This window comes from Chrysochloris asiatica, unplaced genomic scaffold (genome assembly GCF_000296735.1).
Source record: "Chrysochloris asiatica unplaced genomic scaffold, ChrAsi1.0 scaffold00050, whole genome shotgun sequence".
Lineage (NCBI taxonomy): Eukaryota > Metazoa > Chordata > Mammalia > Afrosoricida > Chrysochloridae > Chrysochloris > Chrysochloris asiatica.
The window spans coordinates 13,783,822-13,797,810 of NW_006408568.1; the positions used below are offsets into that span (position 1 = coordinate 13,783,822).

Here is a 13,989-nt window from a genome sequence, read left to right on the forward strand (position 1 = left end):
GAGTAACTTTCACAAGTGCTGCCTGTTTCCTTGGTATCTGGTAGCTGGTATTGGTTATTGCCTGGGTTTTGGTGTTTAATACGGTGTGAATGTAGCTTGGCTATTTGGCAGCAGTTTCTGACTCTTCTCGTGTAGAACAGGGAGACAAAGAGTCCTCCAATAGAAGAAGGGAGGCTTGTAACAGCCAAGCAACAGCAGCCGGGTAAAAACCAAAGTCAGAATCAAAAGCAAAAACAAAAATGGGAGAAAGAGGAAAAAGGGAAAAAAGAAAGATAGAGAAAAGAAAAGAAAAATAAAACCCAGAAGAAAATAATGCAGGACCAGTGAGATCAAGGCTTAATACAGCAGTCTCAAAAGGAAGCGGGGTGGGGGGAGGTGTGTGAGGAGAAGAAAGAGAGAAGAAAAAGAAAAAAAATTATATATGTAAAATAAAACCAGAAGAAAATGATGTAGCACCAGTCAAAACAAGACTCAATACTGTATTCTCCACTCACAAAAAAGAGGGAGTGGGGCGGAGGAGAAAAAGAAGAAGAAGAAACAAAAAAAGAAAGAAAGAGAAAAAAACAAAAAACAACAGCAACAACAATAATAGGAAAATCTGTGGCTTAATGTAGATATGTGTTTAATGTCCTAACTCTCTTTCGGTCACTCTGCCCTACTCTCCTGGTTGTTAAGTGTTGTCGAGTTGATTGCAACCCGTAACGACCCTGTATAGGGTTTCTGAGGAGCGGTTGGTGAGCTTGAACCACCAACCCTGAAGTTCAAAAGGCTCTGTAGTGGCGCCCCAGCCCTCAGAGCCACACTGGGACTCCTGCTAAACTGGCTATAAAAGGGAGACCTAGATAGGGTTCCTGAGGAGCAGCTGGTGAGCTTGAACCTCCGATCTTGCAGTTCATAAGGCTCTGTAGTATGCCGTTTCAACCCTCAGAGCCATGCCAGGGATCCTGCTAGACCAGCGCAAGAAGGCAGACCCAGATAGGTGCACATCCGCGTCTCAGCCTGGGCTGAGCTCGCGGTTTCCTGAGGATTGGCTGGTGGGCGTGAATCACCTCCCTTGCAGTTCAATAAGCTTTGTAGCAGTGTGGGTCCCGCGGGGGTTCTGGGAGGCTGGGCGGGGCTCTAGCTTATTATGGCATGTGGGCGGGGTCAGCAGGGTGCAGGCACCCTGTCCGAGGCGGAGGGAACAATCCCGTGGGGGAGCCTGGTGGTCCTGGTGGGCGGGGTTGGGTCATGAGCTATCAGTCAGGTGGTGCAGGGCTAGTGGTGGGTCTCGTGGGCAGGGCGGTGCTTGCGCGAGGTCCTGCAAGCAGTGCAGGGGAGGGGGTTTGGAGGGGGTTGGGTGGCCCGTGCGGGGCTCTGGCTTGTTATGTCACGTGGGTGGGGTCAGTGGGGTGTGTGCACGCTCCAAATGTTAGGGCCTGCTCTGGTGGGTGCTCGCGGTCCGGTCTGGTCCAGGTTCGGGAAGGCGGAGGTATGGGGATCGAGGGGGTAATGGGGTGGGTGAGAGGCCACTTGGCTGGAAGGACACAGTCCTTGCCCGATGACGTCAGACAGTCGCTGTTTTTTTCCCTCCTTTCTTTGTTGACTGATTACTCTCCGCCCACTGCAAGCGCCAAAATTACAAGGTGGGCAGATGACCCTCACTTTCTCTTCCCGTTGTCTCCAGTGGTTCCCCCTGTTCAATAATTACTGAAAGCGCCACTTTCGGCGTGAGTTGGTTCCAGCCCCGCCCCCCAAGCGCAAAGGAGTTGGGGCTGTGCTACACGCAAAGGTGGGTACAAGTTTAAAAAGCCAGTAGTTCCTCAGTATGGTGATTTTTTTAAAAAAGCTAGTTTAAGATTTTGAAGTACTGAGACTTATGGTGGCTGTAAGGGTGTGGGTTCACCACAGGAAGGTTTCTTTTTGTGAATTCCCCTCCCCCGAACCCGGAGCCTCACTCACCCGTGTCATCTGGCCATTTGGCCAGAGCTTAATTCTTATTGGTTCTCCTTTGAAGGTAACTTTTTTTTATTCCTGAGCTGCTCTCAGGATTCTTACCTTGTTATTGGTTTTGGAAAGTTTGATAATAATATGCCTTAGTGCTTTTCTTTGGGGATCTATCCTGTTTGGTGTTCATTTAACTTCTTGGATGCTTATTTTCTTGTCCTCATGACTTTAGGGAAGTCTTCTTCCATCAGCTCTTTGACGATTTTCTCTGTTTTATTTTTGTCTCTTCCTGTTCTAGAATTCTGATCACCCATAAGTGGTTCCTATTCATGGTGTCTCAAGTTTTTCATTATTTTTTCTGACTATTCTTCTAGCATGCTAGTATTGAGAAATTTATCTTTAAGTTCACTAATTCAGGCTTCCATTTCTTCTAATCTACTTCTTTGCCCTTTCAATGTATTGTATATTTCTGAAATCTTAGTATTAATCTTCTGGATTTGTAATTGCAAGTTTTCTAATTGTATCATTGCAAAATATGCTTTTATTTTGTCTGTTTGTTCTTGTAGTATTTTCCTGAATTCTTCTAAAGTTTTTTCTGTGTTCCCCTGCTTTCCTCAATTTTTCTGCCAATCCAATCAAAGTATCTAAATATCAATCTTTTGAATTCCTTTTCAGTTAGTTCCATTACCTCTTCTTCCTCAAAAATATTTTCCAATTCCACATTTTGACCATTTATTCAAGCCATTCTCTCTTGTTTCCTTGTGCGAGCTAAAATTAGCTATTGTCTTTGGGGCATTGTGGGGTTTTGTATTCATATTTAATCAATGATTGTATGTTGATGTGTTCTTAGGTTCTCACCAACTGTCTCCATGTGTGGAATTAGAGAATGGAAGCATTTTTACTACTCTATGTTTGCTGTTCATGCACTTCAGTTTATGGTGGGTTTGGCTGGTGCTGGCTACTGGCTGCCATTGATCAGGTGGTATAGGAGTTAGTATTGGCTCTTTCCCAGAGGGTATGGTTGTGGCTGGGTTGTGTGGGCATTGTTGCTGTCTCCTGTCAGGTGGGAAAGAGAAAAAAACTCAAACACACACATGCATACAAAGAAACAAAACATAAAAACAAAGAAAAATTTAAATAGGCATCAACCAGAAAAAAAGGAATAACTCTAAAGACAAACGAGAACAGGAAAATGGAGCTATAGAATAGAAACTTAAGAGTGGAAATAAAAGGAAGGGGAAAAAAAAAAAAACAATTTAGAAAAACCAAGGAGAAGGAAAGCGAAAAGAGAGAGTTATTGTTGTTGTAAGTGCCAACGAGTTGGTTCCAACCCATAGTGACCCTGTAGAGGGTTTCCGAGGTGCAGCTGGTGAGCTTGAATCACCAACCTTGTAGTGCAAAAGACTTTTCAGTCTGGCACATTAACCCACAGTGCCACACCAGGACTCCAAAGACAGAGTAGAGAATAGTAAAGAAAGATCAAAGGGGGGTGGGGGTGGAAGAGGGGAAATGAGACAAGAAAAGAAGGACAAACAAAAGTGTTGATAGAAAAGATAAAATTCAAGGGAATGGAAAGAGAGGAAGAAGGAGAAAGAATAAACAAAAACAATGAAACAACAAAAGGAAAAATTAAAAACAAAGCAATTCAGCTGTTGGGCCTAGAGAGGAGAAAACGCTCGGAGCTCCTGCAAAGTGTGTGTGGGAGGGATGTGACAGCAGAGTTCCTGGTATTAGATGGAGTCCTATTGGCCTAGGTGTTATTCTATGATCAGGGCACTCAATTCAGTAATAGTTTGTGAAGGCCTTTGATAGAACTTGTTTCAGTGTCAGGACCACAGAGCAGCTGGGGGCAGAGGTGACCGATTAAATGCTGGTCTCTCGTCTCTGTGGGTTCTGTGGGTCTGGAGTCAAGCTTGCCTGAGTCCAGGCACCCAAGTGGCTAAGCCAGCCCCATCTCACACTGGCCTACATCCCAACCGTGTGGTTCCAAACTCCTGGAGAGAAGGGTTTGTGCTGGGGATAAATGAAGGTGGGAGCTGGCCATACTTCTGGTTTCTAGGAGAATGTGGGGGAGAAAAAGAAATCTTTTCTGTCACCTTTGTGAATTCATTCTGCCAGGCATACCTCTGTTGCCAAAGCTGCTCACAAGAGGTTGAGCTGTATCAGATGAGCTGTTCATCAATCTGTCTCCCTCTCTCACTGTCCCTGCTCAGCTTTTCCTCCCAGCAAGCACTCAAACCACTTCTCTAACCTTTCCTCTAAAGTTCAAGTTTTAAGAATTTTCATCTGTGTCTGCTTCATTTGGTTTCTTGTATCTTTGTTGTAGAGGATTCATGTAGTGCATCTTCCTAGACAGCCATCTTGCCAGAAGTCGGTTTTCCTTAAATGTCTGATAGAATTCACCAATAAAGTGTCTAGGTCTGGAGTTTTCTTTGTGAGAAGGTTTTTACTACAAATTCAATTTCTTTAATTGGTGTAGGGCTATTCTATTATCTATGTTGCCTTGAGTGAGCTTTGGCAACATGTGTCTTTTAAGAAACATGTTCATTGCATGTAAATTGTCAAATTTATGAGTTTGAAGTTATTCATAATACTTCCTTATTGTCCTTTTAATGCCTATAGGTTTATCTCTCTCATCTTTTATATTGATAATTTGCATCTTATTTCCCTTTTTGCTTATTTTCCTGATTATTCTCGCAAAAGGTTTATTAATTACATTAATAATTTTGTTATCAATACCTAGGGTTCTGATTTCATTGGCTTTATTGTTTTACTACTTTTGATCTCTTTGATTTCCACTCTCATCTTTATCTTTTCATTATCTGCTTATTTTAGTTTAATTTGATTTTCTTTTTCTAGTTTCTTACATATAAGTTAATAGTCCTTTTTTCTTCTTTTTTATTTTATTTTATTGTGTTTTAGTGAAAGTCTACATAGCTAATTAGGTTCCCGTTCAATTTGTGTTTCATACACTAATTGTTCTGTGACATTGGGCACAATCTCCATAATGTGCTACCACTCTCACCATTTCTACTGTGCCTGTACTGTATCTATCCAGTTGTCCTGTCCCTCCTTGCCATCTCAGCTTTGCTTTTGTGTAAATGTTAACTGTCTAAAGTAGCACATTCCTCATGGGTGCTATTGTTTACTTTACAGGACAATCTATTATTTGGCTGAAAGGTTGCTTCTGGGAGTGGCTTCAGTTCCAGATTAAAAGGGTATTTTAGGGTGACTGGAAGGCATGGCCAAAAGGTCAGGGGTTGGAACCCACCAGCTGCTCTGTGGGAGAAAGATGCAACAGTCTACTTCCATAAAGATTTACAGTCTTAAAAACCCTATGGGGTTGCTCTGCTCTGTTTTATAGAATTACTAGGATGCTATGAGTTTGAATTGACTTGATCGCAGTAGGTTTAGTTTGATTTTTTTTTAGAGCTAAAGCCTTGGGAATTCGTTTAATCACTATCAGTGCTGTAAGTCTGGTCTTGTTAATGAATTTGAACTCTGTTCTACAATTTTTCCAATTCTACTGTGTTCCTGGTAAAAGAGATAGGTAGTGGTAGCCAGGAACTACTTAGTTCTTCTAGTCTCAAACTAGAAAAATCTGTGGTTTGAATGGACCATTGTTGTTATTAGGTGTCCATAGAGTTAGTTCTGACTCAAAGTTAACCTCTGACTCAAAGTGACCCTCTTCTGCACAGTTGAAACACTGCCTGGTCCTGTGCCATCCTCACAATCATTGTTATGCTTGTGCCCACTGCTGCGGCCACTGTGCCAATCTATCTCACTAGGGTCTTCTTCTTATTCACTGACCCTCCACTTTACCAAGCATGATGTCCTTCTCCAAGGATTGATCCCTCCTGATACTGTGTCTGAAGTATGAGAGATTAAGTCGCTCCATCCTGGTTTCTAAGGAACATTCTAATTGTACTTCTTCCAACACAGATTTGTTTGTTCTTCTGATAGTTCATGGTACTTTTAATATTCTTCTCCAACATCATAGCTCAAATTCATCAACTCTTCCATGGTTTTTCTTATTCATTGTCCAACTTTCACATGCATATGAGACTATTGAAAATACCATGGTTTGGGTTAGGTGTACATTAGTCCTCAAATTGATGTCTTTGCTCTTGAACACTTTTAAGAGGTCTTGTGCAGCAGATTTTCCCAATGCAATATGTTGTTTGATTTTTTTACTGCTGTTCCCAAGATTATTGATTTTGGATCTGAGCAAAATGAAATCTTTGACAACTTTAATCTTTTCTCCATTTATCATGTTGTTATTTATTGATCCAATTGTGAGGATTTTTGTTTTCTTTACATTTAGGTGCAATCCATACTGAAGGCTGTAGTCTTAGATCTTCATCAGTAAGTCTTCTTTGCTTTCAGCAAGCAAGGTTGTATCATCTGCCTATCACAAGCTGTTAAATAGTCTTCCTCTAATTCTGATGCCATGTTCTTCATATAATCCAGTTTCTTGGATTATTTGCACAGCACACAGATTAATAATTATGGTAAAAGAATATATATTCTTTTGATTTTAAACCATTCAGTACTCCTGTGTTCTACTCAACAACTACCTTTGGTCTATGTACAAGTTCCTCATGATCCATCTGGCATCAGCAATTATATCTCTCATTCTACTTCCTCTTCTGAATCTGGCTTTAGTTTCTGGAAGTTTCTGGCAGTGTACTATTGCAGCCATTTTTAAATTATCTTAAGTAAAACTTTACTTGCATGTAGTATTAATGATATTGTTAGATGATTTCCACATTCCATTGGGTCACCACTTTTTGGAATGGGCATAAATATGGACCTCTTCTTGTTGGTTGGCCACATAGCTGTCTTCGAAATTTCTTGGCATAGATAAATGAGGGCATTCAATGCTGCAGCAGTTTGTTAAAAGGTTTCTATTTGTTTTTTGTCAATTCCTGGACCCTTGTTTTTTGCCAATGCCTTCAGTGTAGCTTGGACTTCTTCCTGAAGTACCATCAGTTCTTGATCATGTGTTGCCTTTTGAAATGGTTGAACTTGACCATTTCTTCTCAGTACAGTGACTGTACATATACCTTCCTTTTTTTAAAGTTTTTATTGTGAATTGAGTGACAGTTTGCATGGGAGAACATTGGTTTTACACTCATCTTTTCATTGCAATGATTACAATCTCCTCTGTGCATCATCACACAACAGTATTTGCTTCTATTCCCTCTGTTTTGTTTTGTTCTTTTTTTGCGGAGGGGATGTGCACAAAAACACTCAGTAATATATAATCATTTAAACAACCAAAGGCCACATTCTGCAAGCCTGACTCCTGGCGACCAGCACACAGCCTTTCTCTTTCCATGAGTCTAGAGTCCTCAGCTGCTCTATTTCTCCATGTCCTCATCTCTTCCTCTATCTCTGGTGTTGCTGCTTCTCTGGATAGTGGCCTAATAGTTTTTACATAATATAAGTTTGCATGTGTTTAATTTTTCTTACTGTTTCTTTTATTAATTTCTCATTATATGGTATTATGGTCAAATAAGATGCTTTGTAGTATGTCTATGTTTTTAATTTGTTGGGACTTGTTTTTAATATGGTATATTCTGGAGAATGATCCCTGTGCATAAGAGAAGAATGTATATTTCTGTTGGATGGTGTATTCTGTATGTGTCTAGAGGTCAAGTTGATTAAATAAATGTATTATTTAGATATTTTATATCATTACTGAGTTTATTTCTAGTCCCTCTTTTCATCATTGAAAGTGGGTTGTAAAAATTTCCTACTGTTATTGTAGTATTATCTATTTCTCTTTACAATTCTGTTAGTTTGTTTAATGTATTTTGGTGTTATCATTGGTTGCATAAATATCTGTTATTTTTATGCCTACTTGGTGAATTGACACTTCAATCATTATATAATGTCTTTTGTTGCTTCTGGTGGTGCTATAGGGTAAGAATTGGATTTCCAATCAAAAGGTCAATGGTTCAAATCCACCAGAGGCTTGGCAAGAGAAGAATAAGGCTGTCTACTTCTAACAAGATTTACGCCTCATGAACTCTATACTATGAGTTGGAATCAGCTCCATGACAGTGAGGTGGGGTGAGGGGACTGTGTCTTATAATGGGTTTTTATTTTTATGTCTTTTTCATCCCAAATCATTACTGCCCTTTTTCCTGTCTTTTGGTTACTATTTTGCTTGATACATTTTTTCCCAGCCTTTGGTTTTTAATTTATTTATATCTGAGTCTAAGTTATATCTCTTGTAGGCAACATATTGATGGAGCAAGTTTTAACATTCATCCTGCCACTGTCTCTTGGCTGGTGCATTTAATTTATTAACATTCAGAGTAATTAATGAAAGGTATGAATTAATTGTTGTCATTTTGTTACATTTTTATTATGGGTGTGGTATTAATGATTTCTTTGTTTTTATCACTTAAAATTTTGTGCTGAATTTTTTGTGTATAGATTTTACTTTCCTATTAATTATTGCTAGTTTTGTATTTACTGAGACGTTTTTCTTTTGGTGAGTTGATTTTCTAACTTTATGATTACCCTGACGTTTACATTTATCCTCTTAAATTTAAAATAGTCTATGACATCTTGGAATAGGTTTGACTTCTACCATGTGGAAGTTCTATTAACTACACCTTAATTCTTTTTTTTTCCTCTGAAGTTCTCATGATTTACAGTTTAACACTTGTAGTCAGTTTTGTAGCTTTATTTTTCTTTTGCCACGTCTTTATCTGGATTGGTATCTGGGTGATTTTCTTGTGTATCTTGATCTCAAGTTGTTGTCTGATGTCATTGGTTCTCTATTAAAAGGACTCTCTTGAATATTTCTTGTAACACTGGTCTAGTTTTTACAAATTTCCTTAATTTTTGCTTATTTGGAAATGTCTTAGTTTTATCATTTAAAAAAAATGTTTTATTGTGAATTATGTGATCGTTTATATGGGAGAACATTAGCTTTACAATCATCAACCAACCAAAGGGTATACCCTGCGAGCCTGTCCCCCAGTCGCAGCACACAGCCCCGCTCGCTCTCTGGGTCTAAAGTCCCCAGCCGTTCCATCTTTCCATGTCATCGTCTCTGTCTCCATCTCTGGCATCACTGTTTCTCTGGGTAGGGTCCCGCTCTCCGCTATTCTCCCTTGATGGTTTCAGGGACCTCCGCTCCTGGACTGCAAAGTCAACCACTCCCCTCCTTTTGCTACAAAACGTCTACCTTTACGTTTTCAACCCTTACAATCAGTCCTGATAATAATTATTCACTAAAGATTTACACCCTCGGAAACCCTGTACAGGGTAGCTATGGGTCGGACCCGACTCGATGGCACTCAACAACAACAACATTGTATCACAAGAGACCCATCCTCATTTCCTTTCATCAGCCCTGCCTAGACAGATTGGATACTACTCAGTGGAGATTCTACCTTCCTCCATGCCCTCTGGATCTAGTCTCCCTCTTGAAAGCTTGTAAGCCAGTCACTTCTTCCCCTTATAGCTTCCCCATTTTGGGTAGCCAATGTCTAAGTTGCCCATCCTTGTCTACTCTGTGTAGAGAGGGGGTGGGATTACTATTTTTTGTTTTTGTTTTTTTAAGGTTTTTATTGTGGATTGAGTGAAAGTTTACAGGGCATATCATCAGTTTTACATTCAACAAATCATATACCTTGTTTCATTACATTGATTATAATCCCCTCCATGTACCAGCAGTTAACAGTATCTTTCTCTATCTACTTTAGCTTTTTAAAAAACGCACAAACAAAAAAACCCACTCAGGCATATATAATAATTTACATCTCCAAAGGGCACATTCTGCAAGTCTGCTCCTGGCCTCCAGCTCTTAGGCCTTCTCTTCTTAGTCCATGAATCTAGAGTCTTCAGCCACTCCCCCTCTCCATGCCCCCATCTCTGGCGCTTCTTCTCTGGATAAGGCCCTGCACTCTGCTTGTGTGTTCCTCTCTTGATGGTCCTAGGGTCCTCTGTTTCTGGGCTATAAGATTAACCACTTCCCTTTTCTTGTTACAAAACTTCTACCTTTATAGTTGTGACAGTTGCGATTAGTCACGATAACAGTTATTCACTATTGAATCATAAGAATCTTATCCCCTCAACAAAGTAGGAATTGAAGGGAAATTCCTCAACATAATCAAGAGCATATATACAAAACCAAGAGCCTACATCACCCTCAATGAAGAAAAACTGAAAGCCTTTCCTCTGCGAACAGGAACCAGACAAGGATGCTCTTTATCACCACTCCAATTCAATATTGTGCTGGAAGTGTTAGCCAGAGTTATATGGCATGATAAAGAAATCAAAGGCATCCAAATTGGCAAAAAGGAAGTAAAACTCTCCTTATTTGCAGATGATATGATCCATATATAGAAAACCCCAAAAACTCAGTAAAAAAACTATTAGACCTCTTTGAAAGATTCAGCAAAGTGCCAGGGTATAAGATCAACATACAGAAATCAATTGGATTTCTCTACAGCAACAACAATAACAATGAAAAAAGACATTAGGAAAACAATTCCATTTACAATAGCCACACAAAAGATGAAATTCCTAGGAATAAACATAACCAGAGAAACAAAGGACTTATACAAAGAAAATTACAAAACACTACTACAGGAAACCAAAAGAGATCTACAGAAGTGGAAGAACATACCATGTTCCTGGATAGGAAGACTCAACATTGTGAAAATGTCAATAACTACCCAGAGCAATTTACACATACAATGCAATCCCAATCCAGATTCCAACAACATTCTTCAAAGAGATGGAAAGGACAATTACTAATTTTATATGGAAAGGAAAGAGACCCAGGATAAGCAAAGCACTGCTGAAAAGGAAGAACAAGGTTGGAGGTCTCTCACTCCCCAATTTCAAACTTTACTACACAGCTCTGTAGGTTATAGTCAGCAGTTGAGATCTAGCCTGGACCAAATGTAAGGGATGGAAGTAGCTGTCTGGAGTCTGGTCAGGTGGATATCTCCTATTGAATATCTCTGAATGTACTACTTCATGTATATCACCCACCCTCATGGTTAAGGACTGCCACTAGGCTGATGAGTGGTCTGTCTCTGGTTCCTGCCTCTCTCCCTGCTCTAAATCCCTGGTGCTCTCGCCTGCCTTCCCTATATGTTCCATTTTTTAAAAAATCTGATTCATGCTCTGATCACCTTGCTTCACTCCATCTGTGTATACACAGTTTCTCTGTCTTCTGTGGAGACTTCCATGATGTTATCTTCCTATGCTCTTCCACCAGAGTCACTGCATGCTTTATGTCAAGGTGACCACACTACAACAGGCTGACTGGAAGGGTACTTCTAATCCGTACATCACCTCTTTGCTATTTTTTGTTCAGTGTCTTCTTCCAGTTGGTGTTCCATCTAATTCTTCATCGTTCCTTTTGATGCTCAAGTTTCAGAGTTATCGTCTCTATCTGTTTCACGTGACTTCTCAGGTCTTTGCTTCAGGGGGACAGCATAGTGTGTCTGACTAGACTGCTGTGTTGGGTTGTCTTCAAGTATGCGCATTTTAGTGCTGACAATGATATGCTTACTGCTGTTTCCCACACATTTGTATATATTATATTTTATTTTCATTCCTTTAAAAAGTATTTTATATAATTGACATTGCAATTTCTTTGACCCATGGATTTTTTTTTTTAATGTTTTATTGTGAATTATGTGATAGTTTACATGGGAGAACATTAGTTTTACATTCATTCTAGCATATATCATTTCATTGCCATGGTTGCAATCCCCTCCATGCATCATCAACCAACCAAAGGGTATACACTACAAGCCTGCACCCTGGTCATCAGCACACAGCCCCTCTCCCTCTCTGGATCTAAAGTCCCCAGTTGCTCCATCTCTCCACGTCATCATCTCTGCCTCCATCTCTGGTATCACTGCTTCTCTGGGTAGGGTCCTGCACTTCGCTTTCCTCCATTTCCAACCCTCATAATCAATCCTGATAACAATTATTCACTATTGTATCATCAGAGACCTATCTGCGTTTCATTTCATCAGCCCCGCCCAGACATATTGCATACTACTCACTGGAGAGTCTACCTTCCTCCATGCCCTTGACCATGGATTTTCAGAGGTGTTTTTATTTTATGTCTCAAATAATTGTTGTTGTTAAGTGCTGTTGAGTCAGTTCCAACCCATAGCGACCCTGTACTTTGGGAAATTTTTTTCAGATAATTTTCTATTATTTATAGTTTATTTCATTGTGGTCAGAGGAAATACTTTTCATGACTTGAATCCTTTTCTGTTTATTGAGATTTGCTTTGTGTCTCAGAAGATAATCTATCTTCGTAAATGTTCCTTTGAGAAGAATGTGTGTTTTGTTGTTGTTGAGTTGTTCTTATATTTCATTCAAGTCAAATTGGTTGACAGTATTTTTTAAATAATATATTTTTTACTGGTTTTCTGTTTATTTATCATTTACTAAGAACTTGGTATTGGAATCTACTATCATCATGGATTTTTCTATTGCTCTTTGTTTCTCAGTTCGTTTTTGCTTCATTTATTTTGAAGGTGTTGGGTTTCAGACCCCGAAGGGAAAAGCCTTCTGAGTACATAGGTCTTGAAAGAGACGTTAATTTATTACAGGATAGAGACTAAAAGAGACTAAAGAAGATGTTTACCAACAAGGGAATTTACCTGCAAAGGGTGAAACACAGCTGTATCCAATGGTGGCTGGCTGGATCATATTTTACTGCATGAGGGGAGGGGGTTAGGATCTTTTTATATCATTTCATTGTTGTTAAATGCCTTCAAGTCTGTTCCAACTCACAGGGATCCTGGATAGGATTTCCGAGGAGTAGCTGGTGAATATGAACCACTGACTTTGTGATTCAAACCAACCTTGCCATCCCATGCATTATCTCACAGCCCCACACCAGAACTCAGCCTAGAATGGTAATCCTTATTATGTCTTTAAAACTGTGTTTTGTATTATGAGGTATTTACAAATGTAAGGGCTTTAAGGGTGGTGTGTGGAACTAGGAGAGGTAGGAGACTCAAAGGTGCCAGGTTGTTTGTTCCCTCCTAGAGAGCAAAGAGGTTTTGGCAAGCTTAATGGGGGAGGGAGGGCATAGGTGCTTTCCTACCTTATGCATTACTGAAGCAGAAGAAGCGGAGAGCTGGAGGAAGGGGCTGTCTGTGCTTTGCTAGATAGTAGGAGCTGGGGAAAGAATAGGAGATACGGTTTTGAGATAACCTTTGCTTGGTCATTTTAGAGCATTATATTTGTGTCCCTACAGAAGGTGTGTTAATAGGGGCATAAAAGTTTAGGAGTGTTGGTTGACATATCCGAGTTGGACCAAAGTGAAGTGGCGGAGCTGGGGCTGGCTACTCAGGTGACAACCATGGCGTACAGTGGCCTCACGGTACCCCTCATTGTGATGAGCATGTTTGGGGGCTTTGTGGGCTTCTTAGTGCCCTGGTTCATCCCTAAGGGTCCTAACCGAGGAGTCATCATCACCATGTTAGTGACCTGCTCAGTTTGCTGCTACCTCTTTTGGCTGATTGCAGTTCTGGCTCAACTCGACCCTCTCTTTGGACCACAGTTGAAAACTGAAACCATCTGGTATCTCAGGTACCACTGGCCCTGAAGAAGGTGTACTCTACAGTGCCTGTCATTGAGGTCACTGAGAAAATTCCTCTAGATGCAAAATCACCTCCAAACTCAGAGCACCTTCTTTGACTCACCTATTTGGGCATCAGCTGCCTTAAACATTCATATTACATATGGATGTCTTATTCTAAAATATAGGGTTTTTTCCTGCCACTATTTTTTACACTTTTATGAATTTCGTGCCTACTTAAATTTTCCGAAACTGTGCTGACTACACAAAATGATTATGCATGCTTCTGAAATGGAAGGTGCTATACTTCGGAGAATACAATACCCTCTCCTTGAAAGCTTGGAACCTTTGAAGGTGGCTCCTGACTTTTCATGACAAGAGCATCTGCAAAATGTTGTTAAGATCCACCCAGAAATGACTTCACAGTAGAAACGACTCAGTGGGGCAGACAACAGGAGACCAGATTCCCTGGGAAG

General features: G+C 40.2%; 1 pseudogene; it reads left to right on the top strand.

The window, feature by feature from the left end:
- Nucleotides 1-13,294: 13,294 nt before the first annotated feature.
- LOC102829954 lies at nt 13,295-13,540 on the top strand (annotated as a pseudogene).
- Nucleotides 13,541-13,989: the final 449 nt, after the last annotated feature.